This window comes from Carlito syrichta, unplaced genomic scaffold (genome assembly GCF_000164805.1).
Source record: "Carlito syrichta isolate Samal-C Ts95f unplaced genomic scaffold, Tarsius_syrichta-2.0.1 Scaffold23413, whole genome shotgun sequence".
In the NCBI taxonomy this organism is placed as follows: domain Eukaryota; kingdom Metazoa; phylum Chordata; class Mammalia; order Primates; family Tarsiidae; genus Carlito; species Carlito syrichta.
Window position 1 is genome coordinate 1 of NW_006967509.1, and position 5,392 is coordinate 5,392.

Here is a 5,392-nt window from a genome sequence, read left to right on the forward strand (position 1 = left end):
TACCTGGGGAACTTGGTGAGACCTCATTCTACAATAAATCAAAAAAATTAGCTGGGTATGATAGTGCACTCCTGTAGTTCCAGCTACTTGGAAGGCTGAGGTGGAAGGACCGCCGGAGCCCAGCAGATCAAGGCTGCAGTGACCAGGAGTGGCCACTGCACTCCAGCCTGGTTTAGGGAGTGAGACTCCAACTAAAAAATAATAATAAGTAAATAAATAAGTAAATGTGCAGAATGTGGCAAAGCCTTTCATTCTTGTTCACATCTTACTCAACATACAGTGATCCATACTGGAGAGAAACCCTATGAATGTGAAGAATGTGGCAAAACCGTTCACATTCAATCACACCTTATTCAACATACAATGATCCATACTGGAAAGAAACCCTACAAATGTGAAGAATGTGGCAAAGCCTTTCGCTCTCATTCACATCTTACTCAACATACAATAATCCATACTGGAAAGAAACCCTACAAATGTGAAGAATGTGGCAAAGCCTTTCACATTTGTTCACGCCTTACTCGACATATGATCCATACTGGAGAGAAACCCTACAAATGTGAAGAATGTGGCAAAGCCTTTCACTCTCATTCATATCTTACTCAACATACAGTAATCCATACTGGAGAAAAACCCTACAAATGTGAAGAATGTGGTAAAGCCTTTCACATTCGTTCATGCCTTACTCAACACACGAAGATCCATACTGGAGAGCAAACCTACAAATGTGAAGAATGTGGCAAATCCTTTCACTCTCATACATATCTTACTCAACGTACAATAATCCATACTGGAAAGAAACCCTACAAATGTGAAGAATGTGGCAAAGCCTTTCATATTCATTCAATCCTTACTCAACATAAGATGATCCATACTGGAGAGAGAAACCCTACAAATGTGAAGAATATGGTAAAGCCTTTCGCATTCGTTCACGCCTTACTCAACATACGAAGATTCATACTGGAGAGAAATCCTACAAATGTGAAGAATGCGGCAAATCCTTTCACTCTCATTCATATCTTACTCAACATACAATAATCCATACTGGAAAGAAACCCTACAAATGTGAAGAATGTGGGAAAGCCTTTCATATTCATTCAATCCTTACTCAACATAAGATGATCCATACTGGAGAGAAACCCTACAAATGTGAAGAATGTGGCAAAGCCTTTCGCATTCATTCACGCCTTACTCAACATATGAAGATCCATACTGGAGAGAAACCCTACAAATGTGAAGAATGTGGCAACGCCTTTCACCTTCGTTCATGCCTTACTCAACATACAAAGATCCATACTGGAGAGAAACCCTTCAAATGTGACGAATGTGGCAAAGACCTTCACTTTCATTCACACCTTACTCAACATACAAAGATCCATACTGGAGAGAAACCCTACAAATGTGAAGAATGTGGCAAAGCCTTTCGCATTCATTCACGCCTTACTCAACATACGAAGATCCATACTGGAGAGAAACCCTACAAATGTGAAGAATGTGGCAAAGCCTTTCACATTCGTTCATTCCTTACTCAACATACGATGATCCATACTGGAGAAAAACCCTACAAATGTGAAGAATGTGGTAAAGCCTTTCACATTCGTTCACGCCTTACTCAACATAAGAATATCCATACTGGCGAGAAACCATACAAATGTGAAGAATGTGGCAAATCGTTTCACTCTTATTCATATCTTACTCAACATACAATAATCCATACTGGAAAGAAACCCTACAAATGTGAAGAATGTGGGAAAGCCTTTCACATTCGTTCATGCCTTACTCGACATACGATGATCCATACTGGAGAAAAACCCTACAAATGTGAAGAATGTGGTAAAGCCTTTCACATTCGTTCATGCCTTACTCAACACACGAAGATCCATACTGGAGAGAAACCCTACAAATGTGAAGAATGTGGCAAAGCCTTTCACCTTCGTTCATGCCTTACTCAACATACGAAGATCCATACTGGAGAGAAACCCTTCAAATGTGACGAATGTGGCAAAGCCTTTCACTTTCGTTCACACCTTACTCAACATACAAAGATCCATACTGGAGAGAAACCCTACAAATGTGAAGAATGTGGCAAATTCTTTCACTCTCATTCATATCTTACTCAACATACAATAAATAATCCATACTGGAAAGAAACCCTACAAATGTGAAGAATATGGCAAAACCTTTCTCATTCATTTAATCCTTACTCAACATAAGATGATCCATACTGGAGAGAAACCCTACAAATGTGAAGAATGTGGTAAAGCCTTTCACATTCGTTCACGCCTTACTCAACATACAATGATCCATACTGGAGTGAAACCCTATAAATGTGAAGAATGTGGCAAAGCCTTTCACTTTTTTTCACACCTTACTCGACATACAATGATCCATATTGGAGAGAAACCCTAGAAATATGCAGAATGTGGCAAAGACTTTACTCAGAACTCGAGTCTTATTGTACATCAGCATATTCATAATGGAGAGAAACCCTACAAATGTGAGAAGTGTGGCAAGGTCTTTCACTTTCACTGTGGAATTTCTCAACACACAACCATGCATGCTGGGGAGAAATCATAAAAATGTGAAGATATGGCAAGGCCTTTTACTCTCATGTAGAGTTTGCTAGACATAAGACCATGTATACTGGGAAGAAATTCTACAAATGTGAAGAATGTGGCCAAGCCTTTTGCTACCATTCAAAGCATGCTGGACATATCAAGGTGCTTACTGGGGAGAAACCATAAGTGTGAAGAATGTGAAAATGCCTTTTGCTCTCACAATGGATTTTCTGGACATAAGATGATTCCTACTGGAGGGAAACCCTACAAATGTGAAATATATGCAAAAACTTTTCACTCTTATTCACTACTTGCTCAGCAGAGATCCATTCTGTTTAGAAACCCTACAAATGTGAAAAGTGTGGCACAGCTTTTTGTACACATGGAGGATTTTCTGAATGTAAGACCATCGATACTGGACAGAAACCATACAAATGTGAAGTGTGGTGAAGGCTTCCACTGTATTAAGGATTTGCTGGACATAAGACCACATACTGGGAGAAATCCTACAAGTGTAAAGAATATGGCAAAACCTTTCACTCTCACAATGAATTTGCTGGACACATGACCAGCCATGCTGGAGAGAAACCCTAAAAATGTGTAATATGCAGAAAAGCTTTTCACTCTCACTACTTGCTTGACATGTCAAGATCCATACAATTGCAAACCTTAAAAATGCGAAAAGTGTAACAAAACTTTTCACACTCATAAAGGATTTGCTGGATCAAGACCATCCATACTGGAGAGAAATCCTACAAACATGATGAATGTGGCAAAGGCTTTTTTGCTCAAGTGATTTGCTATACATATGAAGTGTCATACTGGAGAGAAACTACAAACGTGAAGAATGTGGCAAAGTCTTTTGCTGTCATAAAGTATTTACTGAACATAAGTCCGTTGATACTGGAGAAAAACCCTACAAATGTGAAGAATGTGACATAGCCATTCACTCTCACAACAGATTGACTGGACACATAATCATCCATGCTGGAGAGAAACTCTACAAATGTGAAAAACATGGTAAGCCCTTTGCTGTCATATACAAGTATCTCAACATATGAGAATCCATACTGAGATGAAACTATAAATGAGAGTTATGAGATAAAGCCTTTAGCTCTCATTCTATATTTGGTTGACATATGAGCATCTATATTTAGGGATACCATATAGATGAGCAGAATGGGGTAAACTTTTTCACTGTTATTCCAAGTTTTCTCAACATCAGACAATTTATACTCTAAATTTTCAGTATCTCTAATGACTGGAAAATCATATATCTAGTTATAAACAATAGAGACATGGTGAGAAATTTACAGATGTAAAGAGTACTATTATCTTTACTCAAACCACAGATCTTTTGAATGTACAAATGTAAAACATGTCTAAAGACATTAACCAGCTAAAACATTATATGACATTAGACTGTAGAGAATCTACAAATTTAAGGAATGTGGACTGGCCTTTGTTCAAAATATATGCCATTGGAAATACTAGGGTATTGGACTGAAACTTTACAGATGCAATTTATATAGAAGCTTATTTACTGAAAGGTCAAGTTGAAGTAAATATCAAATATCGAGTGGAATTACAAAATGGTTTTTTTGTTTGTTTTTTAGGAAAGCATAAGTATCTTCTCTGTATAATTTTGGTTTTCATTGATAGAATAGGAGGATATTTCAAAAAGCAAACAATATGGATGTAACTCAACTCACATGATGCTATGCCTTCATTAATAGTGTTTATGTAAAGGCATGGGGTCAGCTGTTGGTATGTTAGAGCTATGAAATGTCCTTGCATAGTAGGTCATCAGCACTCATCTCATGCTTTTCATGGAGGATGAAGAACACTGATACATAATCTCCTTTAAAAGATCAAGGTGGCCGGGCTCAGTGGCTCAGCCTGTAATTCCGCACCTTTGGGAGGCTGAGGTGAGTGGATTGCCTGAGCCCGCGGGTTCAAGACCCGCCTGGGCAGTGAGACCTCATCTCTACAATAAATCAAAAAATCGGCCTGGCATGGTAGCGCGCACCTGTAAATCCAGCTACTCAGAAGGCAGAAGTGGAAGGATCGCCAGAGCCCAGCAGGCGAGGCTGCGGTGGCCGGAAGTGGCCACTGCACTCCAGTCTGGGTAACCGAGTGAGACTCCAACTCAAAAAAAATAAAAAAGAAAAGAAAAAGAAAAGATCAAGGTGAAGAGGTTTTTTGTGGCTCACGGTAAGCATTATTGTAACTTCGGAGTGAGGTGAGAGTGCAGGATAACATTTTTCTTTGGAAATAGATGACAAAGAATCATTGAGAGTTTTAGAAATAATTTGTCTTACTACTTACATGCAAATTAGAAAATGAGGGCAGAACACTATATCTTGATGCACCTTCATACTGTCAATACTTACTAGCCATAAATGTAATTTTATATAATATAAAGAGATATTTTCATAGACATCAGAGCAAAGATATTTACTCTCTTAAGGTGTAAATATAAGTTTTTGTTTAGTAAATAATCATATTCACCTTTTAAAACTGAAGAAAGCTGTTTGCACATGGATCACACTATCAGGAGAACAGAAATGCTTGAATATTTGCACACTGGTTTGGCATACATTGAAATTTGAAGGTTTATTTAACTATGTAAATTTGTCTGTTTTAATGAACAGAATTGTTTATAAAGTATTAACATTTGCTGTCCACACAATAAATTGTTATGTTGCCATGAGTGTTAATCTATTCTATCTTACCCAAGAATGTAGGTATATGATGACCATATACTATTGAGTAACATATGGAAGGATGTTTATAGTGATCTTTTTTTATAGGTCATATGTTCTTTTTTTTTT

At 37.8% G+C, this 5,392-nt stretch overlaps 1 pseudogene; it reads left to right on the forward strand.

Moving 5' to 3' along the window:
- Positions 1-280: 280 nt before the first annotated feature.
- On the forward strand, positions 281-3,126 carry LOC110595975 (annotated as a pseudogene).
- The last annotated feature ends 2,266 nt before the right edge of the window (positions 3,127-5,392 follow it).